The 25299-nt window shown below is 42.8% G+C and overlaps 1 protein-coding gene across 1 annotated transcript in view; it reads left to right on the top strand.

Annotated features, from left to right (window-relative positions):
• LOC129862404 (G1/S-specific cyclin-D2-like) overlaps positions 1-25299 on the top strand; it is a 335589-nt gene that overhangs the window by 403 nt on the left and 309887 nt on the right. The window lies entirely within an intron of this gene.

The following is a 25299-nucleotide window of genomic DNA, read 5'->3' as shown; positions in this document are numbered from 1 at the left end:
TCTTCAATAACAACCAACCACAAAACTGTCGTGATAAACGCCAGCCCATTGTTGCGCAAATCTGTAGTTCTCCCGCTGCTGGAGCGAAGAGGCTACGCAAGATTCTGCATCTCGCTACTTTGTTACGATTGTCAAATGTGTGGCTGTACAGTAGGTGTCAGCTACAGCTGTGGCTCACACAAGTCCATTGCTGCTCATCAGCCACGGCGCTTTTTGTAACAATATAAAAGTTACTTTACCATTAAAGCGTTGGGCCAGTTGGTCGAAAGCTTGGTGGATCGAATCCCTGAGCTGTGGTTCTGCTCCTGAACAAGGCAGTTAACCAACTACCTTCATTATAAATAACAATTTACTTTCTTAAATAAATAAAAAGATGGACTTGAACATCTGAGTCTTACTCATGCTTGAATGGAGGCTGACTGGACTAGTGACTTAGCCTACTTGGATGTGTCTATTTCCCTAATATATTTATTGATGGAATTAATAGTTAACAAATGGAAGGAAGGAAAAATAGGGAGGCTATTAGTAGTGCTTCGGTTTTGGTTCGATTATTAAAAAAGAATCATGAATTTCAATTATTTTTTTCAACATTTTAAATGCACTATGTTGAATGTTGAATGTTGTAACGACAGAATAAAACAATTAATAAAAGGCCCATTATGGTAGTGACTGCCCATGACTGCTTATCATTTATTAACTATCAGTTATTCACATTACTTTAAGAAAATATTTCAGTTGATGTGTATATTACATTTGTTTTATTTGATTACTTTATTATGCTGTCTGACAAAATCACTATTTTAGTAGTTTTTCAAAGTAAATAAGGCATACTTTTATGACTGCTGAATACCAACTATCACTCACTTAGATCATGTATTTTCAGGTAGAGATACCTCGTGAAGAAACTGCTATATGTATGTATTCCCTCTTGATCAAGCATTCTTCTCTCTTACATAGCAGGCTTAAAAAAAACACAGAACGGACAAGTTACCGCGCAATGGATTATGGTCATTGTAGATAATTACCAAGTTTTGTGCGCAAACTATGTAGAACATTGGCCAGTTAGAAACTACAACTGATAAGTTGAATCAGGCGTGCTAGATGTGGAATAGTCAAAACACATGGAACAGGTGGGGGTCCCAGAGGAGAGATTTGTACAACAATTCCACAGTTCAAAGACGTAAAATAACAAAGGAAAACTTGGTGTGATTTTCTACTTCAAGTTATTAGTTCAGAACAGAAAAGCTCTAGTAGGTAATTTTTCTTCCTGTCATTGCTCTGCTGCAGACACCAGTGGGGAGATGTAGAAGCCATCTTAGGTCTGGGGCTAGAACAAAGGATGTGGGCACAGCCTTCAATGTACAACGTGACGTCTGTAGGCACTGTACATATTCGGTACGCCACTTCTAGTGAAGGACGGGGGATTCGGGGGGAGGGCTAAAGCTTCCTGTCAGAAGGGCTCAGGATTGGAACACTTTGTCTTCTGGCAGGGAGGGAGAGGTCTGTGTGTAGGCCTAGTTATTTATAGTTATATAGTAGTGTCTACCTTGCAGAAGACTTATTTGTACTATTTTCTACAATGTAGAATAATAGTGAAGAAATCAAAACTATAACACATGGAATCATGTAGTAACCAAAAAAATGTTAAACAAATCAAAATATATTTTATATTTGAGATTCTTCAAAGTAGCCACCCTTTGCCTTGATGACAGCTTTGCACACTCTTGGCATTCTCTCAACCAGCTTCATGAGGAATGCTTTTCCTAGAAAATGTAGATAATTCTATAGTCTGATGGGCCAAACAGTACGTTAAGCAGTTTCTATAATAATCCATATTTATTTATTTTTGAGTGACATAACAATATTTACCATTTGATGCTTCCCTTTGAGTCAATGTTTTGTGTTCCTTTACTCAACTGGTAGTAAGCACAGGGGAGGCTAAAGAATGTTTTGTACAGTTTCTTTATTGTAGATATATGTTTGACTCCAATTGACTCAAATGATGTCAATTAGCCTATCCAAAGCTTCTAAAGCCATGGCATAATTTTCTGGAATTTTACAAGCTGTTTAAAGGCACAGTCAACTTAGTGTATGTAAACTTCTGACCCACTGGAATTGTGATACAGTGAAATAATCTGTCTGTAAACAATTGTTGGAAAAATTACTTGTGTCATGCACAAAGTAGATGTCCTAACCGACTTGACAAAACTATAGTTTGTTAACAAGAAATTTGTGGAGTGGTTGAAAAACGAGTTTTAATGACTCCAACCTAAGTGCATATAAACTTCCGACTTCAACTATATATTAGAGCCAGAATACAGTGAGAGGTATGTCTGAGATTCTAGTATATACAGTAGATGGTTTCCAATTTTAATGGACGCGTACACATATTTTGCAGATGTATTCGCAGATGCAGTGATATACTTATGTTTCTAGCAGTGCAGTATACTGAGGACCAGCGGAGCTGGGGACATGACGTGTCCCTGCCTGGCCCTTTTCACAACTGTCTTGGTGTGTTTGGACAATAATAGTTTGTTGGTGATGTGGACACCAAGGAACTTGAAGCTCTCAACCTGCTCCACTACAGCCCCGTCGATGAGAATACACTAACAATACAAAACAATACACACAAATCCCCAAAATAATAAAAAGAATATCTGAACAAGCAATGTCAGTCTGGAATATATATACACTACCGTTCAAAAGTTTGGGGTCACTTAGAAATGTCCTTGTTTTTGAAAGAAAAGCACATTTTATTTGTCCATTAAAATAACATCAAATTGATCAGAAATACAGTGTAGACATTGTTAATGTTGTAAATGACTATTGTAGCTGGAAACGGCATATTTTTTAATGGAATATCTACATAGGCGTACAGAGGCACATTTATCAGCAACCGTCACTCCTGTGTTCCAATGGCACGTTGTGTTAGCTAATCCAAGTTTATCATTTTAAAAGGCTAATTGATCATTAGAAAACCATTTTGCAATTATGTTAGCACAGCTGAAAACTGTTGTCCTGACTAAAGAAGCAATAAAACTGGTCTTCTTTAGACTAGTTGAGTGTCTGGAGCATCAGCATTTGTTGGTTCGATTACCGGCTCAAAATTGCCAGAAACAAATAACTTTCTTCTGAAATTTGTCAGTCTATTCTTGTTCTGAGAAATGACGGCTATTCAATGCCAGAAATTGCCAAGAAACTGAAGATCTCATACAACGCTATGTGGAGAATATATTTTTCTATATTACATTCACCAAAATAATTTCCCTTCGAATGCCTTTGTTTTACTTGTTCAGCAGCTCAAGCTCGAACCCAAAAATGATCATGCACAGGAATTGTTTTTCTTTGTGTGAAATCACAACTTTGCAGTGTGATGCAAACAGAAATGGCATTATCTGGATTTATTTATTTTTTTTCAAGAAGGAAATTACAATTTTTTTCGCTTTCATAAGTCAATGTGGGGCAATTCCATGGTAACAGAATGATGCTGAGACTCAGATTTTCCATTTAAAATGTATGTCAAACAAAAACCAATGATTGCAAAACCAAAGACTACTTTTACCAATTTAAAACTTTTCAAAAGCAAATTTACTTGAAGAACAGTGCAGATTCGAAGTTTGGTAACAGAATGACAGCACAAACCGTCATTCTGTTACCAAACTTCGAATCTGCACTGTTCTTCAAGTAAATGAGTATACATTTTGAAGTGAATTGTGTGTTATTGTGTAATTGCCCTGTTCTTCAGATATCAAACCGCTTTAGTAGAAACAGATTGACGTCACCATTTCCTGTCGCATCTCAAATCCAAACAAAGAGATGTCACCGCAGTGACACGGAAATGAAAGTGTCTTTTAATTTTTTTTATACATGTTGAACTTCTGACAACTTCAAGTTATAATTTGTAACGTAAAGCCTATGGTAAAATACTAATCTTTTAATTTGTTCAGAGCAATAAGCCAGAAAGCTTTTTGACAGGGTACAGTAGGTTGTGAAGGGATCAGTAAATGTTTTTGTGTGTGTGTGTGGCAGTCATCACAGCTGTTTTAAGGAGTGGCTCATTGTTTTTTTTCTCTTTCTTGTAAATGCTACTGATGCGTATGTGGTAGTGCTGAGAATTCCCCTATATATTTTTGCAAACCTTTCTAAACCTGTTTTTGCTTTGTCATTATGGGGTATTGTGTGTAGATGAGGGGGGAAATATTTTAATCCAATCTGATTCACGCAGTCTCCTCTGAACAGATGTTGAGATGTGTCTACTTGAACTCTGTGAAGCATTTATTTGGGCTGCATTTTCTGAGGCTGGTAACTCTAATGAACTTATCCTCTGCAGTAGTGGTAACTCTGGGTCTTCCTTTCCTGACCGGTTGTGTGTGTGTGTGTGTGTGTGTGTGTGTGTGTGTGTGTGTATATATATATACAACTTCAACTGTGTGTATATATATATATATATATATACACAGTTGAAGTCGGAAGTTTATATGCACTTAGGTTGGAGTCATTAAAACTCGTTTTTCAACCACTCCACAAATTTCTTGTTAACAAACTATAGTTTTGGCAAGTTGGTTAGGACATCTACTGTGTGCATGACACAAGTGATTTTTCCAACAATTGTTTACAGACAGATTATTTCACTTATAACTCACTGTATTACAATTCCAGTGGATCAGAAGTTTACATACACTAACATGCTGACCAGACTGGACACGTCGCGTGTGCGAGCGCGAGCGTCGCAAAATACATTTAGAAATTCATGTTATTCAATTATTGCACCCACACTGCTCGCGTGCGCCAATGAGCGTCTGCGTTGCCAAGGGCTAAAATAGAACTCCTTTCTAATTCAGACACGGATCGTGCTGAAAGTCCTGCCTCTCTCTTTTCCTCATTGGTTTATAGAAGCAGGTACCCACGTGCCATCTCCTCATTGGTTATACCCACGTGGGTGATTGAAAGACAAACTGTTTTGCCGGTAGTCGTGGTAATACTATGAAAGTTTAGATGCCGATCACCATATAAGTTCAACGATGAAAAAGCCTGGAAGGAGGAGAGATGACTAGAAACGATTCGGTTAGCCGTTTTATGTGTAGATTAATTTGTCGGAGTAGAGGACCTTGTGCAGTTCAGGTAAAATAACAACTCAATGTTTATATCCCAGGACAAATTAGCTAGCAACAGCAAGCTAGCTAAATAGGACAAATTAGCTAGCAAGTGCAAGCTAACTAGCTAAATTGCCATACATGTTTAATGCTTTTCGACCTGTCCCCAAATTAATGTCATTAGTTGATGTTAGTTGACTGGGCCTTTAAACAGCTTGGAAAATTCCAGAAAATGATGTCATGGCTTTAGAAGCTTCTGATAGGCTGATTGACATAATTTGAGTCAATTGGAGGTGTGCCTGTGGATGTATTTCAAGGTCTACCTTCAAACTCAGGGCCTCTTTGCTTGACATCATGGGAAAATCAAAAGAAATCAGCCAAGACCTCAGAAAAAATAATTGTAAAATAATTGTAGACCTCCACAAGTTTGGTGATGAAAGAAATACAAGCTGAAATATATCATTATCTGTACTATTATTCTGACATTTCACATTCTAAAAATAAAGTCGTGATCCTAACTGACCTAAGACAGGCAATCTTTACTTGGATTAAATGTCAGGAATTGTGAAAAAACGAAAAAATAAGGTGTATGTAAACTTCCGACTTCAAATGTATGTATGTATGTATGTATGTATGATATGAATTCTATATATAATTCTATATATATAGAATTCCCATACATTTATGTATGTGGTGTAAGCCCAGCCAATTCCCCTAACCTCTATTGTCATGTCAATTTTCAGATGGTTGTGGTTTACTCAGAGATAGTCTTTGGTGATTCTATCAAAACTCAGAACCATCCTCTGCTGATCATTTTGTAAACTTGTAATGGTAGTCTTGTTTATTTTGTTTGCTTAGCTGATATTTTGACCAATGCCTTCAACTGTCTATTTAGTATTTATCTTGTGTGTTGAAGCAGTGCTAAAACATAGCCCAGATGGCATTTAATTCAATATGATTATTAATGGGACTTGCGAAGCAAACTTCACATTCTAAATCTTTGTCATACGTCCCATTCTAAATAGTGTTATTATTATTTGTAACTCTACTCCTCCTTCACCATTTAAGCTAGAAAAGTCATAAACGGTCTGGAATAATGTGCTCAAATACAACTTTTTCATATCTTTTTACTTTTTAAAATATTAAACTTTGTCATTTTTGAAATCCATCTTCATTCACTTTCATGGCATTTCCTCAAGATTATAAATGCCCCATTGTGATAGCATCACTTCCGACATTCCATTCACTGTAAATGCAACAATGTAACTTTTGACACAAATCAGCTGCTTTGACCAAGTTTAAGCTTCTCTGCTATTCAAATCTTTAATTTGAAAAAAAATCTCATTCTGATACAAAATTACAGCTGTTTTAATAACTGCATCAACAACATTTTCTGTAACTTTTTTTTAATAAACAATGGACATTTGTACCACTTCCCCAGCAAGTTAGACAGAACGTTAGAGCGTATGAAACCTTCCTCTATTTCTCTGCTTTTCCCCAAAAAAATTGGAACAGATATCTTCTACCAATAAAAGTTTACAGCTGTTTCTCAGAATTTAGATTGACAAAAAGTTAGCTAAGTGTCTCATCATTGAGCAGCCCAAATGGAGCCGTTGTTATGGATACTCACAGATGCAGAGGAGCACATGTGGCAGTGTAGGCAAAAATTATGATGAGGGTTAAAAGAGTGACCACAACTACTGACCAAAACCACACAACTACTGACCACAACCACATAATAACACAACACAACTACTGAACTACACAACTGCTGAACCACACAACTAATGACCACAACTACTGACCACAACTACTGACCACAACCACACAACTACTGAACCACACAACTAATGAACACAACTACTGACCACAACTACAAAAATACTGACCACTACTATAACCACAATCACACAACTACTGATCACAATTACTGAACCACAAACCTACTGACCAGAACCACACAACTACTGACAAAAACTAATGTCCACAACCACAAAACTACTTGCCACAGCTACTAACCACTACTAACCACAACCATACAACTACTGATCACAACTACTGAACCACACACCTACTTACCAAACCTACTGACCATTACTACCACAACTACTGATCACAACCACACAACTACTGACCACAACTACTGACCACACAACTACTGAATAAGGTTTTGGGCCACCACGAGCCATAACAGCTTCAATGCACCTTGGCATAGATTCTACAAGTGTGGAACTCTACTATGAAAAATGCAATAATTTGGTGTTTTGTCAATGGTGGTGGAAAACGCTGTCTCAAACACCACTCCAGAATCTTCCTTAAGTGTTCAATTGGGTTGAGATCTGGTGACCTGAGATGGCCATGGTATTTGGTTTACATCGTTTTCATTCTCATCAAACCATTCAGTGACCACTTGTGCCCTGTGCAAAGGATCATTGTCATCCTATGGGAGCATAGCAACAGTAACCAAAATAATGGCCTGCCCAGCATTTTTATACATGAACCTAAGCATGATGGGATGTTAATAAGGATCAGACTCTTTTTTTCAATTTTCGGCTAGAATGACAACCCCAAATCTAACTGCCTGTAACTCAGGACCTGAAGCAAGAATATGCATATTCTTGACACCATTTGAAAGGAAACATTTTGAAGTTTGTGGAAATGTGAAATAAAGTAGGAGATTATAACACATTAGATCTGGTAAAAGATAATACAAAGAAAAAAACATATATATATTTTTTTTTTGGGGGGGGGGGGCACCGATCCCGTAGAGGTTAATTGCTTAATTAACTTAGGAGTCACACCTGTGTGGAAGCACCTGCTTTCAATACACTTTGTGTCCCTCATTTACTCAAGTGTTTCCATTATTTTGGCAGTTACATGTATATCTTTATGTAAGGTAATTAATGGTGTTTAATGTCCATGTGAAAGTGATTATTATTGGTAATGTATGTTACACAGCAGACCGTGTCATTGTATGTTTGCACCTGTCTTTCCTCAGCTGTTTGTTAGCCTTCTTGAAAGGATAGAACATCACTCAAATTATATTCAGTTCTCTTTCAAACATGCATACTCATTACCACTGGGTGGCAGCAAAGTTCTACCAATACACAACATAATGCAGTCTAAATAAATTGATGGCTGTGAAAAGATATGAACCTCAAGCACGTTTACTTATCACTGAGTAAAGTATAATCTCTTTAGGCACTGATGCAGCAATTTATGTGACTTTAATATCAATTCTACCCTCTTTCTACTTTGTGTTTTCAAATTCCGAAGAAGTGTGGCGAGCACCATTTGACCCTTAATGAGTAAAGATTGTGAGTCAGTCGTTTGCCACGGCTTCATTATTTTCTCCCATGCAACATATTGAAATAATTTGGATAATGTGCCTCAAGGACCATGTGGCGTGTGTTGTGATGTGGTGGGATGTGTCAGTGTAGTCGTCAAGGGAGAAGATAAGCCACAATTAAGGACTCAGTTGTTCTACGCTTGTTGACCTCCTTTGAAGTTGAACCTATATGTGGCCTACTAAAGTTCCGTTGACCTGACGGCTGAACCCCGTCTGGAAGGTTACACCAGAAGGAAAACCAATATAGAGTTTGTTCTATGGATAGGGTAGATGTGGATTCCCTGGGAATGTGGGAGGACTGATCCTGTGGTGGCTGGGTGGGTAGCCAATGCTGATAAAGGGGAGAGATGGTCAGCACTCAGCACAGAGTTCCATTCACCTCTTAACGTTTCATGCGAAGGATATGATATATAGCCTAGTATGGCTACTGCTTTTGACTTTCAGCTTTTAGTGCGAAAACTATACTGTGAGAAGAACTGTGCTCTTGTTGTTGTGTTATTCTTCATTATTTGCTCTTAACCCCCCTGTGCGACTCCAGGGAGGGAGTTTGGTTGGTTCTCTGCCCGCTTGTCTTCCAGGCCGAAACAACCCCAGCGTGTGGAGCTCAGGTCTGTAGCTCGGTGATGTACACATTCCCTGTGAAAAAAATCCCGGCAATATAATGCATGGCTCAGGGCTTGAAATTAGTCCACAATGTCTACATAAACAGACGCTGGAGCTGGCTGGAGCTCGTCTGGGCTGAACCAGCTCATTGAAAGGTCTCCTCCGCCAGCCTGGAAAAAGAGGGCAAGGAACTCAGATTATTTCTCCTCCATAATCCCACACTCTGGCCCTCTGTGTGCGTGTGTCTCTCTCTCTCTCTCTCTCTCTCTGTGTGTGTGTGTGCTCTCTATGTTAACCCTCACTGAGATACCCCTCACCTTCCTGCATTGAGGGGACCAGAAACCTTCCTGTGGATAAGTCGCCTTGCCTTTTTGCCTTGACACAGGAAGATGAATAGCATAATTAGTGAAGGAATTTGGGTCCAACCTAGGTTAATTAGAACAAATAAATCGACTCGATTGGGGAAAGGTCACGGCACAGGACAGCTGTCACATGGAGCCTTCAAAAACTCACACAACATGACGGCTGCTAGAGGGGAAATGAACACCTCTCTCTGTCCAACATTTCTGTGTCTCTCTCGTTTTTCTTTTTTCACCCCTTCTCTCAACACTTGGGCTGTGACGCTGAGCTGTGTAGTGCATTAGGAGAGGCTGCATCTCTTCTTAACGCCAATGTTTCCATTCTGCTGTGTGTGTGTGTGTGTGTGTGTGTGTGTGTTTATGTTCAGAGAGTGCCTGCTCAGTGTGAGATGCCAGGTACCGGGGGGAAGAGGAGGGGTGTGGGAACCACAGGGCAGACTGGGAACCTGTGGAATATGATGGATTCCTGACCCAGGAGAGCTCTATCTCTCACTGCTGCCCCCGGCCTGTCTGCGGACTGGCTGCCTTGACCGCCTTGCACCGCAACACTCCTCATTTCACTTTTACAGTACCTCTCCAAAACAAGCAGTAAATCATGACACCACAGTTGCTTTTCTGCATTGAAAAATAAAATGTAATTGCCCTTGATGTCGACTTTGCAATAAAAGGTTACCATTGTATAACTAGGGTTTGTTGAGGTAGCTTAGTCTAGCCCTCGAAGAATAAGAATTACTAACTTTCTTTACATTTTGCAATGGGACCTAGTTTCAGGTGTGTAAGGCTCATAGATCTATCATCACCAAGTGTACACTGCTTACATCAGCATGCTAATACACTTACAAGTATGGGCTGAGCTGGTTAATAATGGGCATTCATGTAATTTGTGATCCAGACTGGAATTAATACACTGATAATAATGCACTAATTTAAAATATTTATAAAGTCTTTTATCGAAGGGAAAACAACATAGTTGCAGATGCATATGAATTTGCTATAGAAACACGTTTAGAGCAGCTGATGCTGACTTACCCGTGCGGCCTATTCTGTACCTACAGCATGTTTTCTGCAGACCTCTTTTTAATGACCTAATCGTCTAAATGAGCTGAGTAAATGGTGCAATTCATCTGCAAGATTCTCAACACAGCCATTGCCTGCTGCACAACATACCAACCTTCTGTAAACACATGAACAAACCTGCTGGACCCTGCAGGGTGACATTAGCTCACCCCCCTTCCAATACATAGCTGGACCAGGTGTTGCACTTTACTAAGTCACATCTCTGACCATGCTTCCGGCGAGATAGGACGGGTCAGACTACCCCGGTCCTGCGTGTGGGGATGCAGAGTCGCCTGTGGTGCAAGGCCCAGGGTTACCCCGCTCTAGTCCCAGAAATCCCCCCTCAGCAGCACCCAGTGCAGGGGAACAACTATGGCCTTTGTTGGCCGCCCAGTGGATCTCACACACAGTTAACATAGACTTTTCCCACTGCCTCTGCCAAGAGTCTGAAGTCATTTAATGAAGTGGCGCTGAGTTTGGAAGAAGCCAGTGTGCTCGCTCTGACAGAATGGAAAATGTCTGCGCTATGTAGCGAGCAGCAGGAGGAGTGTGTCCTGATACCCAGTCACCTCCACACCGCCGAGCACAAGAAACACATTCAGACCAAGGAGCATCTGCTCCACAGCCACCTACAGCACACGTACACCCTGGATGAAGCTGCAGCAATATGCACACACACACACACACACACACACACACACACACACACACACACACACACACACACACATACACACACACACAGTACCGGTCAAGTTTGGACACACCTACAACAAGGTTTTTCGTATTTGGACCGCCACAGGAAAGGAAGACCCAGAGTTACCACTACTGCAGAGGACAAATTCAATAGAGTTACCAGCCTCAGAAAATGCAGCCCAAATAAATGCTTCACAGAGTTTAAGTAGACACATCAACATCTGTTCAGAGGAGACTGCGTGAATCAGATTGGATTAAATTATTTTTCCCCCTCATCTACACACAATACCCCATAATGACAAAGCATAAACAGGTTTAGAAAGGTTTGGAAATATTACATTTACATAAGTATTCAGACCCTTTACTCAGTACTTTGTTGAAGCACCTTTGTCAGCGATTATAGCATTGAGTCTTCTTGGGTATGACGCTACAAGCTTTGCACACCTGTATTTGGGGAGTTTCTCCTATTCTTCTCTGCAGATCCTCTCAAGTTCTGTCAGGATGGATGGGGAGCGTCGCTGCACAGGTATTTTCAGGTCTCTCCAGAGATGTTCGATCGGGTTCAAGTCTGGGCTCTGGCTGGGCAACTCAACGACATTCAGAGACGTGTTCTGAAGTCTCTCCTGCATTGTCTTGGCTGTGTGCTTAGGGTTGTTGTCCTGTTAGAAGGTGAACCTTCACCCCAGTCTGAGGTACTCAGCGCTCTGGAACAGAGCAAAGATCTCTCTGTACTTTGCTCCATTAATCCTTCCCTCGATCCTTACTAGTCTCCCAGTCCCTGCCTCTGAAAAACATCCCCACAGCATGATGCTGCCACCACCACCATGCTTTACTGTAGGGATGGTGCCAGGTTTCCTCCTGACGTGACGCTTGGCATTCAGGCCAAAGAGTTCAATCTTGGTTTCATCAGACCAGAGAATCTTGTTTCTCATGATCTGAGAGTTCTTTAGGTACCTTTTGGCAAAATCCAAGTGGGCTGTCATGGGCCTTTTACTGAGCAGTTGCTTCCATCTGGGCACTCTACCATAAAGGCCTGATTGGTGGAGTGCTGCAGAGATGGTTGTCCTTCTAGAAGGTTCTTCCATCTCCACAGAGAACCTCTAGAGCTCTGTCAGAGTGACCATCGGGTTCTTGGTCATCTCCCTGATCAAGGCCCTTCTCCCCCGATTGCTCAGTTTGGCTGGGCGGACAGCTCTAGGAAGAGTCTTGGTGGTTCCAAACTTGTTCAATTTTTAAGAATGATGGAGGCCACTGTGTTCTTGGGGACCTTCAATGCTGCAGGTATTTGTTTGGTACCCTTCCCTAGATCTGTGTCTCAGCGCTCTACGGACAATACCTTCAACCTCAGGGCTTGGTTATTGCTCTGATATGCACTGTCAACTGTGGGATCTTATATAGACAGGTGAGTGCCTTTCCAAATCATGTCCAATCAATTGAATTTACCACAGGTGAACTCCAATCAACTTGTAGAAACATCTCAAGGATGATCAATGGTACAGGATGCACCTGAGCTCAATTTCGAGTCTCATAGCAAAAGGTCTGAGTACTTATGTAAATAAGCTATATCAGTTTTAGATTTTTTATAAATTTGCAAAATGTCTTAACCTGTTTTCGCTTTGTTATTATGGGGTGTTGTATGTAGACCTGAGGCTGAGTGGTTATCGGTTACTGTACTGTGGAATGCTCCCGACTGTCACTGTAAGCCCTACATCAGTGGCTGAAAATTGGCTCAGCAGCTGCTGAAGTATCATGCTCCAAACCTGAGCGTACAACCTGAACACTGAAGAATAACACAATGTTTCTACTCAACTCAACAACATTCCCTTCAGGGTGAAGTTTCAAAGAATGCCTTGTGTTGATTTTGTTTGGCATTGTTGGCAGTTATGTTCCTTTTCAATCATAGTAGGCCTGCTTATAGGCAAGTATATGGCTCCAGTGATTCGTTCTTCTTATTTCTTTGTTAGGTTGTTTATCTGTGTACAGCTCCATTTGTGTGTGTGTGTGTATATATATATATATATATATATATATATATATATATATATATATATATATATATATATATATATATTTTGTTTACTGACTGTATCTGTGTGTATGTATTTAGTTCTTTTCAAACGTCTATTCATTCAGCTATCCGTGTGCAGATTGTAGTCGTTTTTGCTATTCTATTGTGCAGCTGTCCGTTATTTCAAACACTCAAGTGTCATTTGCCTCTGATTTCATCCCTTTCTTCCTCTCCTCTTTCTATTGGTGCGCTGGCGTACAGTGCTCTTCTTGATCTCATTGAGGGTGTATCAGCAGGCGGATTCATTATTCTCTTCCCCAAAAGCACGTTTTTTTTCTTCCATAGCAGCTGTAAGCCCCTTTTTAAATCCACGCACAATGTGTTTTTGTCCCTCGTCCTGCTTTTCAGTGAAGAGTGCGGGAGCCGGGGTCTCTCTCTCTCTCTCTCGCTGCATCTGCGGGTGTGAGGCGGTCCCGGACCCCTGGGGCATAATGAAGCATGCCCACGATAATAGAATGAAATGTAATAATTAATGCCGGCCTCGGCGAGGTGCACGTGGCCAGCGGTTCGCCTAGCGCCCAACAGCTCCAGATAGCCTCCTGCTGCCCAGCCTCCACAACAATGCACCGTCCCGGTCCACTTACCCAGCTCCACTCCAACACACTTGTTGTTGTCCCATCTTGTCCCATTCTCCCCACCTCTGGCTTTTCAAAGTACATTTGCAGTGGCTAGTCACCTGTATCATCTGAAAGGGATACAAGGCAAACAGCTCTTACTGATTGTCTACTTGGCATTCCTTCATACCTCCTGTATCAATATCTTTCAGCTTCTTTAAGGAGAATTATATTTACAGCTGGAGATGTTACCTTCCATAGTTTGGCTGTTATGACTGATTAATTATGTGCATTCCATGCCGGGTTCCTCGTGATCATTAAATGGTATGGTCATGCCTAATAAATAAATTATTAGGGGAGAGTTGAGAGTGACCAGTCACTCTGCAGCTTCTCCATGCCCTTCACTTTTACTGAGATCCTGAGAAAACACTAGCACAGAGCATGAATTAGTGCTACTGTACATGTCCACTCCAGCCTGGGAGTTGGATACATTAACTTTATAAGGAGTCACAGAGAGCATATGAAATGCCCTCTCTGTGCCTACTGTCTCCCTGAGAGGGGGAGAAGTATGCTTGCTTGGTTGGTTGGTGATGGAAATGCTCATTTTAAAGCCTGGTTCTTTGAAGAGCTCTGGTCTGAATTCTGTTCTTGTATGACATTATGTGGTGTGAATGCTGGTAGTTTAGGATGGCAGGCAGCAGGGATGGGGTGAGCGAACAGAGCCTTGATTGATCCCACAGACCTCAGAGCTTCCATGTAAGGGTTAGTGTGTGTCTTGTGGTTTGTGCATGCAGGAGACACTGGTCGGCATGGGACAATGCGTAATGGAAAAGACCAACTCCATCACTCTTCTTCCTCCCCAGAGTCTTTCCACCTCTCAGATGTCCCCTTTGATGGTGGCTGCATGGCGCCCTGGCCGATTAGACAAAATAATTATGCTAATGAATATGTACGTGTTCTGGAACGCGTCACCGTGGAGACCAGGGGTCTGTTGGGCGAGCCCCCGTGTCTCCCGTCTGTCTGGCTGTTTTTCTGGGATGATGGATGATGCAGGGAGATGGACGTGTCCTGCAGGGGCACCCATGTGTCTGACTGGGGCAAACATGGAAAAGGTGATGGATCCATTCAGAGGGGGAACCCTATAGGGCCTCACATGTCATCGATGTGAAAAGAAGCTGATTGTCAACGGCCTGAGAAATTGAGATGGATTATTTTAATGAGCAACAGGTTGTCCATGGATGCATTATGTCCCTGGTCCACATTCCCACAGTCGCCTTATGCTCTTCTCTCAGGTGGCCTCGGACTGGGATTCCATTTAAGTTCACAGACCTAATGGCTCGTCAGGAGAGATGCTATCTAGCTCAACCTACCACAATGAGCACTCCTGATTGGCTGACACACACTGGGTACTCTGATGTGAGCTGGCTCACCTCTCTGACGTCCGTGGCTTTTCCACCCAGCTTTAAGAGTTAACAGGTTGTGGTGACTCTGGAAAGCATAGAGAGCTGTGTGTGTGGGGATTTAGTGTATGTGGAGTTCCGTCTCCTCTGACGCTGTCCAGTCTGTCTGATATACACTTTATAAGGGGCTTGGAAGAAGGGGGAGGGATAGAGAAAAAATCTAAGTGTGCTTAGAGTGTGCCAGTTCACCAGTTTGGTGGTCTTCTTCTGAAGGTTGTTAATTAGTGCAGAATGCAGACTACAGTTCTACTGCCAGCTCTGATGAAAAGAGAGAAGGGAGAGGGAGAGATGGAGAAAGAGAGAGAGAGCAGGGGAAAACTGAATGGCTGCCAAGACTGAGGAATTTGTGATAGGTTCAGAGTGGTTCCAAATGCCGGAGTGGAGCGTGGAGACTCCCAGCGCTTAATGCGTCCTGACCCGTGTGTTTGCAGCAAGCCCACTAGCCACACAGAGCAGAGCAGGCACAGCACAGCGGCTTTGTTTACATCAAGGGAGGGGAGACAGGAAGGCCCACACGGACTCCTGCATTGACCACACATCAATCTCCATCTGCCGGCCTCGGGGACGTAGAATCTCACTGAAAGCATCAGCCTTGAATTTGTTTAGGGCTTTTATTTCCTTCCACATGGAAATGCATGTTTATGCATCTTTCAAATTTGTGAGCAGAACATGATGAGTTTTACTGTACTCCTGACACTTTGTGAAGTTGGAACCAAATGGATGATGCCACCACAACCATGTGACTGTGTAGCTAACAGATTACTGTACACCTGACCACACAGTATCACCATGTTAAATCCACTGCCCCTAGCTCCCCTGTCTGCCATACCTCATGAAATAATTCAGGGCATGTAAGGTCCACTAAAGTCCTCTGACTGAGAAACAAAAGTAAACTGCAGCATGTTTTAGACCTGCAGGAATTATGAACAGGCTAGGAGCAAAGTGAGCCTCAATTTATTTAGTCTGCAGGTGCTTTGTGTGTGATACAGCTCCCACAGCGTATCATATGCACATACAGAGACCACTTCAAACTGACGAGAACTTCTGTTCTGGTCCCTGCTGAACATGGCACGTCTTTACATACTTCAACAGCTATTAGATGAGGATAACTCTGCTAGATGCAGGATTGTTTTAGCAGAAATGTGTTTGGAATAATCCAGGGTTTGCACCTGTACTCTAATTTCTGTAATCCCTGACATATTAACAACTTCTAGCAGGCTTAAAGGCCATATAAGCATTTTATCAAAGGCCTTCACCCAAAAGCCTGGCTGATGTGACTCACAGGTAGAGATAGCTTTGACACACTGGTCTGGACAGGATATTGTTGAAAATGCAGTATTTGCACAGAAATGTGCTCCTGAATGTACTGACCTTTGATTGATTCTCTCAAATGTTTTTTTTTTCTTTCCTGGGGGGTTGAGTCCTCACGTTGTTTGGATTTGAAAATCCAACAGTTGTATTGGAAGGGGTTGGCGCTCAGGTGCTGTGTGTGGTTGTCCATGTGGGTGTTTGGTTCTCCTTTGTGTCTTTCTCACTTAATCATTAAAAATGCACATCCCCTTAATTATCAAAATAGCCTTTCCAGACTTTGAAGTCAGGAGGACTTTGAGTTCGGTATCAGCCAGACTCATTTCTCTCTGCCAGACCTTATAAAAGCAACAACACCACCCTGCAGGGCCCCACGCCACCACACTCAGGCAGGCAGGCCGGGCCCAGTGGCTAGAATGGAAAAGGGCATTGTGTCATTCTAGTTGCGCTCTCTCCGATCAGCCACACCGGGTTGCTTTGTCCGCAGAGAAGAAGAGGATGCAGGAGAAGTTATTGTAGCAGGCCGGCTCAGGCTGCCAGATGTGTTCCTGTAGCATGTTGTTTGTTTATTGATCATCATTGTCTTTCTCTCTCGGCTCTCCCTGACAGACCCAGCCACCTGCTTGTCCTCTCGCGCAATATCATCATATCTTCTAGACTTGTTCATCATTCTTCTTCTCATCGAAAATATATTTATTTGTGTACAATGGGAACTTTGGCTGTCCAATCAGAAATTAGCACACACACACACACATGCTTTCTCACTGAAACCCATCCACACTCCTGTATAGATGGTACAAAAGCTCTCTATCCCTGGCCTCTTTCATTTGCAAGGTTTTGTGTGAAAGATGGCAGACAGTGCTGGAGGGGGGTCTTGTGAGTGCAGCAGCAGGCCCCCTGCCCTGCATATGGCTAGCGCTGGTTTCCCGGGACACAAGTGCTGCGTGTGGCTGGAGGGTGGAGGGGCGGTCGGCGATGGAGGGGCGGCCGAGGGGCAATCGAGCCTGGGCGGCCGGGCTATGGGCCTCGTGTCCCCATCACCACCTCGAGCCGTGGACAGCATCTGCGCCCTGCTTTGCATGCTCAACACACCCCGCAGAGAGGGCGTCTACAGTACACTATGGGGCTACGGGCTGAAGAAAAGCATTCCTGAGGCTGTTCCGTGTTGAGAGGTGGAACTCTTCAAGTGTCTCTCTCTCTCCCTGTGATGAATGCGCCACTGCAGACAATACTAGCTGTAGTGATGTCCTCCCTCACTCATATGGGTAAAACATTTCATTTCTATTTGTGTTTATATGACGTTTCTAAGCCTATCCCTCAGGTGAAGCAGCCCAGGAAGTTGTCAGAGTTGTCCTTAGCTGGTGTTAGAGTTCGTTCCATTGTGTAGAAAGGAAAAACAGAGAACACACACGCCAAATGTTATGGTATTGTTTTTCCATGGTTTTCTCTTTTGTCCCTTTTCCTTCCATTATGGTAACTGTTAGGTCACCCCTGCTCAGTAACAATGTGGCAAACACCAAGCACATGTCACGTCATGTGAGTCATCTGACCAGGAATGGCTGGCGTGTGCCACAGGTTACAGTCAGGCTGACAGACACTAGCCAAAGGAAACACACACACACACACACACACACACACACACACACACACACACACACTCACTCACAGGCATGGGGTATTTAGTACATTTTTTATCTATGCATAGAATTCCATGCATTCAGCTTGTGTTTATTTGTCCTGTGATGAACAATTGTCTGCTGGGAAGACATAAGGCCAAAAGATTCAGAAATGTTGGGTTGTTGAGAGAATATCAAGGAGAACTTTTAAGGATAATGTTTAATAGACGTTGTAGTTAGGCTTGGATTGTCATGTTATTCCTGTTTTCTCTGGAGGGGATTTTGTGGTTACCAAATGTCTCTCTTACTCCAGTCACTAGGTAAATGTAGGCCTATATGACTCTTGGATTAAACTGTAGATCTAATGAAAGCAGTTTGCCATCATTCGGTGCGTTCTCTGAGACCTCTCCAAAGGGGGGGGGGGGGGGGGGGGGGTCATTGGAGTTGTTGGATGCTCTCACCTTCATTATCATCTTCATGTAATTGCTTACAATCACATGAATCATTAAGGCCTCTTACTTCAATCCCTATGAAGACATGGTTCTTAGTTTCCTCCATCCATTGATATGTTGAGTACTGCCTGGCACATTTGGCTCCCATAACCCCCAATAGGATCACGGCAGAATGACTCTTCCTTCCCTGTCTCATTCCTGTTTCATGTCCATAGCTCCTTCGGTCTCCAAGCTGGAAACCTCAACTGTGTAGAGTCTTTATTTTTCATCTTGACTTTTCAACTAGAAATCTAATGAAAAGTGACAGCTGTTATTACAGAGATGGCTTCCATTAGCAACCACTGCACTACTCCTGTGATTCTCTAAATGTCCTTTTCCATTCTGAGGGCCTTTTTACTCCCACTTAACTATATTGTGGAAGATTGCTCTCTTTTTGTAACTTTGTGTGTAATAATAAACGTAGGAAATGAATACTTTTGTCCCACTTAATGTTCACATTATACAGTGGGGAGAACAAGTACACTGCCGATTTTGCAGGTTTTCCTACTTACAAAGCATGTAGAGGTCTGTAATTTTTTGTCATAGGTACACTTCAACTGTGAGAGACGGAATCTAAAACAAAAATCCAGAAAATCACATTGTATGATTTTGAAGTAATTAATTAGCATTTTATTGCATGACATAAGTATTTGATCACCTACCAACCAGTAAGAATTCCGGCTCTCACAGACCTGTTAGTTTTTCTTTAAGAAGCCCTCCTGTTCTCCCCTCATTACCTGTATTAACTGCACCTGTTTGAACTCGTTACCTGTATAAAAGACACCTGTCCACACACTCAATCAAACAGACTCCAACCTCTCCACAATGGCCAAGACCAGATCAAATCAAATCAAGTTTATTTTATATAGCCCTTCGTACATCAGCTAATATCTCGAAGTGCTGTACAGAAACCCAGCCTAAAACCCCAAACAGCAAGCAATGCAGGTGTAGAAGCACGGCGGCTAGGAAAAACTCCCTAGAAAGGACAAAACCTAGGAAGAAACCTAGAGAGGAACCAGGCTATGAGGGGTGGCCAGTCCTCTTCTGGCTGTGCCGGGTGGAGATTATAACAGAACATGGCCAAGATGTTCAAAATGTTCATAAATGACCAGCATGGTCAAATAATAATCAGGAATAAATGTCAGTTGGCTTTTCATAGCCGATCATTAAGAGTTGAAAACAGCAGGTCTGGGACAGGTAGCACGTCCGGTGGACAGGTCAGGGTTCCATAACCGCAGGCAGAACAGTTGAAACTGGAACAGCAGCAAGGCCAGGTGGACTGGGGACAGCAAGGAGTCATCATGCCCGGTATTCCTGACGCATGGTTTTAGGGCTCAGGTCCTCCGAGAGAGAGAAAGAAGGAGAGAATTAGAGAGAGCATACTTAAATTCACACAGGACACTGGATAAAACAGGAGAAGTACTTCAGATATAACCAACTGACCCTAGCCCCCCGACACATAAACTACTGCAGCATAAATACTGGAGGCTGAGACAGGAGGGGTCAGGATACACTGTGGCCCCATCCGATGATACCCCCGGACAGGGCCAAGCAGGAAGGATATAACCCCACCCACTTTGCCAAAGCACAGCCCCCGCACCACTAGAGGGATATCTTCAACCACCAACCTACAATCCTGAGACAAGGCCGAGTATAGCCCACAAAGATAGATCTCCACCACAGCACAAACCAAGGGGGGGCGCCAACCCAGACAGGAAGATCACGTCAGTAACTCAACCCACTCAAGTGACGCACCCCTCCTAGGGACGGCATGAAAGAGCACCAGTAAGCCAGTGACTCAGCCCCTGTAATAGGGTTAGAGGCAGAGAATCCCAGTGGAGAGAGGGGAACCGGCCAGGCAGAGACAGCAAGGGCGGTTCGTTGCTCCAGAGCCTTTCCGTTCACCTTCACACTCCTGGGCCAGACAACACTCAATCATATGACCTACTGAAGAGATAAGTCTTCAGTAAAGACTTAAAGGTTGAGACCGAGTCTGCGTCTCTCACATGGGTAGGCAGACCATTCCCTAATAATGGAGATTATATAGGAGAAAGCCCTGCCTCCACCTGTTTGCTTAGAAATTCTAGGGACAATTAGGAGGCCTGCGTCTTGTGACCGTAGCGTACATGTAAGTATGTATGGCAGGACCAACTCGGAAAGATAGGTAGGAGCAAGCCCATGTAACGCTTTATAGGTTAAGAGTAAAACCTTGAAATCAGCCCTTGCCTTAACAGGAAGCCAGTGTAGGGAAGCTAGCACTGGAGTAATATGATCAAATTTCTTGGTTCTGGTCAGGATTCTAGCAGCCGTATTTAGCACTAAATTAAGTTTATTTAGTGCTTTATCCGGGTACCCGGAAAGTAGAGCATTGCAGTAGTCTAACCTAGAAGTGACAAAAGCATGGATTAATTTTTCTGCATCATTTTTGGACAGAACATTTCTGATTTTTGCAATGTTACTTAGATGGAAAAAAGCTGTCCTTGAAACAGTCTTGATATGTTCGTCAAAAGAGAGATCAGGGTCCAGAGTAACGCCGAGGTCCTTCACAGTTTTATTTGAGACGACTTTACAACCATCAAGATTAATTGTCAGATTTAACAGAAGATCTCTTTGTTTCTTGGGACCTAGAACAAGCATCTCTGTTTTGTCCGAGTTTAAAAGTAGAAAGTTTTCAGCCATCCACTTCCTTGTCTGAAACACAGGCTTCTAGCGAGGGCAATTTTGGGGCTTCACCATGTTTCATTGAAATGTACAGCTGTGTGTCATCCGCATAGCAGTGAAAGTTAACATTATGTTTTCGAATGACATCCCCAAGAGGTAAAATATATAGTGAAAACAATAGTGGTCCTAAAACGGAACTTTGAGGAACACCGAAATGTACAGTTGATTTGTCAGAGGACAAACCATTCACAGAGACAAACTGATATCTTTCCGACAGATAAGATCTAAACCAGGCCAGAACTTGTCCGTGTAGACCAATTTGGGTTTCCAGTCTCTCCAAAAGAATGTGGTGATCGATGGTATCAAAGGCAGCACTAAGGTCTAGTAGTACGAGGACAGATGCAGAGCCTCGGTCTGACGCCATTAAAAGGTAATTTACCACCTTCACAAGTGCAGTCTCAGTGCTATGATAGGGTCTAAAACCAGACTGAAGCATTTCGTATACATTGTTTGTCTTCAGGAAGGCAGTGAGTTGCTGCGCAACAGCTTTTTCATTTTTTTTTGAGAGGAATGGAAGATTCGATATAGGCCGATAGTTTTTTATATTTTCTGGGTCAAGGTTCAGCTTTTTCAAGAGAGGCTTTATTACTGTCACTTTTAGTGAGTTTGGTACACATCCGGTGGATAGAGAGACGTTTATTATGGTCAACATAGGGGGGCCAAGCACATGAAGCAGCTCTTTCAGTAGTTTAGTTGGAATAGGATCCAGTATGCAGCTTGAAGGTTTAGAGGCCATGATTATTTTCATCATTGTGTCAAGAGATATAGTACTAAAACACTTAAGTGTCTCTCCCGATCCCAGGCCCTGGCAGAGCTGTGCAGATCCAGGACAGCTAAGCCCTGGAGGAATACGCAGATTTAAAGAGGAGTCCGTAATTTGCTTTCTAATGATCATGATCTTTTCCTCAAAGAAGTTCATGAATTTATTACTGCTGAAGTGAAAGCCATCCTCACTTTGGGAACGCTGCTTTTTAGTTAGCTTTGCAACAGTATCAAAAATACATTTTGGATTGTTCTTATTTTCCTCAATAAAGTTGGAAAAGTAGGATGATCGAGCAGCAGTGAGGGCTCTTCGATACTGCACGGTACTGTCTTTCCAAGCTAGTCGGAAGACTTCCAGTTTGGTGTGGCGCCATTTCCGTTCCAATTTTCTGGAGCTTGCTTCAGTGCTCGGGTATTTTCTGTATACCAGGGAGCTAGTTTCTTATGACAAATGTTTTTCGTTTTTAGGGGTGCAACTGCATCTAGGGTATTGTGCAAGGTTAAATTGAGTTCCTCAGTTAGGTGGTTAACTGATTTTTGTCCTCTGACGTCCTTGGGTAGGCAGAAGGAGTCTGGAAGGGCATCAAGGAATTTTTGTGTTGTCTGAGAATTTATAGCACAACTTTTGATGCTCCTTGGTTGGGGTCTGAGCAGATTATTTGTTGCGATTGCAAACGTAATAAAATGGTGGTCCGATAGTCCAGGATTATGAGGAAAAACATTAAGATCTACAACATTTATTCCATGGGACAAAACTAGGTCCAGAGTATGACTGTGGCAGTGAGTAGGTCCAGAGACATGTTGGACAAAACCCACCGAGTCGATGATGGCTCCGAAAGCCTTTTGGAGTGGGTCTGTGGACTTTTCCATATGAATATTAAAATCACCAAAAATTAGAATATTATCTGCTATGACTACAAGGTCCGATAGGAATTCAGGGAACTCAGTGAGGAACGTTGTATATGGCCCAGGAGGCCTGTAAACAGTAGCTATAAAAAGTGATTGAGTAGGCTGCATAGATTTCATGACTAGAAGCTCAAAAGACGAAAATGTCATTTTTTTTTTTTGTAAATTGAAATTTGCTATCGTAAATGTTAGCAACACCTCCGCCTTTGCGGGATGCACGGGGGATATGGTCACTAGTGTAACCAGGAGGTGAGGCCTCATTTTACACAGTAAATTCATCAGGCTTAAGCCATGTTTCAGTCAGGCCAATCACATCAAGATTATGATCAGTGATTAGTTCATTGACTATAACTGCCTCTGAAGTGAGGATTCTAACACTAAGTAACCCTATTTTGAGATGTGAGGTATCATGATCTCTTTCAATAATGGCAGGAATGGAGGAGGTCTTTATCCTAATGAAATTGCTAAGGCGAACACCGCCATGTTTAGTTTTGCCCAACCTAGGTCGAGGCACAGACACAGTCTCAATGGGGATAGCTGAGCTGACTACACTGACTATGCTAGTGGCAGACTCCACTAAGTTGGCAGGTTGGCTAACAGCCTGCTGCCTGGCCTGCACCCTATTTCATTGTGGAGCTAGAGGAGTTAGAGCCCTGTCTATGTTGGTAGATAAGATGAGAGCACCCCTCCAGCTAGGATGGAGTCCGTCACTCCTCAGCAGGTCAGGCGTGGTCCTGTTTGTGGGTGAGTCCCAGAAAGAGGGCCAATTATCTACAAATTCTATCTTTTGGGAGGGGCAGAAAACGGTTTTCAACCAGCGATTGAGTTGTGAGACTCTGCTGTAGAGCTCATCACTCCCCCTAACTGGGAGGGGCCAGAGACAATTACTCGATGCGACACATCTTTCTAGCTGATTTACACGCTGAAGCTATGTTGCGCTTGGTGACCTCTGACTGTTTCATCCTAACATCGTTGGTGCCGACGTGGATAACAATATCTCTATACTCTCTACACTCGCCAGTTTTAGCTTTAGCCAGCACCATCTTCAGATTAGCCTTAACGTCTGTAGCCTTGCCCCCTGGTAAACAGTGTATGATCGCTGGGTGATTCGTTTTAAGTCTAATACTGCGGGTAATGGAGTCGCCAATGACTAGGGTTTTCAATTTGTCAGAGCTAATGGTGGGAGCCTTCGGCGTCTCAGACCCCGTAACGGGAGGAGTAGAGACAAGAGAAGACTCGGCCTCAGACTCCGACTCGCTACTTAATGGGGAAAACCGGTTGAAAGTTTCTGTCGGCTGAATGAGCGACACCAGTTGAGCATTCCTACAGCATTTCCCTCCAGAAGCCATGAGAAAGTTGTCCGGCTGCGGGGACTGTGCGGGGGGATTTATACCACTATCTGTACTTACTGGTGGCACAGACGCTGTTTCATCCTTTCCTACACTGAAATTACCCTTGCCTAACGATTGCGTCTGAAGCTGGGCTTGCAACACAGCTATCCTCGCCGTAAGGCGATCGTTCTCCTGTATATTATGAGTACAACGACTGCAATTAGAAGACATCATGTTAATGTTACTACTTAGCTTCGGCTGTTGAAGGTGCTGACGAACCATGTCCAGATAAAGCGTCCGAAGTGAAAAAGTTGAATGAGGGAAAAAGTTGAGGGAAAAACAAAAAATATAAACAGTAATTAAAAAGTAAAAAGAAAAAAACGTAAAGTTGTCAGCTAGCAAAGTAAGGTTGGCAACAAAACGCACAGCAACACGTCTGCAAGTTCAAGAGGAAGTGATGAGTGACACAACAAAATAATCAATTGTGAATGACCAGAGAGCTGTGTAAGGACATCAGTGATAAAATTGTAGACCTGCACAATGCTGGGATGGGCTACAGGACAATAGGCAAGCAGCTTGGTGAGAAGGCAACAACTGTTGACGCAATTATTAGAAAATGGAAGAAGTTCAAGATGACGGTCAATCACCCTCGGTCTGGGGGTGCAAGATCCCATGCAAGATCTCACCTCGTGGGGCATCAATGATCATGAGGAAGGTGAGGGATCAGCCCAGAACTACACGGCAGGACCTGGTCAATGGCCTGAAGAGAGCTGGGACCACAGTCTCAAAGAAAACCATTAGTAACACACTACGCCGTCATGGATTAAAATCCTGCAGCGCACGCAAGGTCCCCCTGCTCAAGCCAGCGCATGTCCAGGCCTGTCTGAAGTTTGCCAATGACCATCTGGATGATCCAGAGGAGGAAT

Source organism: Salvelinus fontinalis, chromosome 9 (assembly GCF_029448725.1).
Source record: "Salvelinus fontinalis isolate EN_2023a chromosome 9, ASM2944872v1, whole genome shotgun sequence".
Lineage (NCBI taxonomy): Eukaryota > Metazoa > Chordata > Actinopteri > Salmoniformes > Salmonidae > Salvelinus > Salvelinus fontinalis.
Note: the sequence above shows the minus strand (reverse complement) of the source record. Positions and strands in the feature narration are given on the sequence as shown.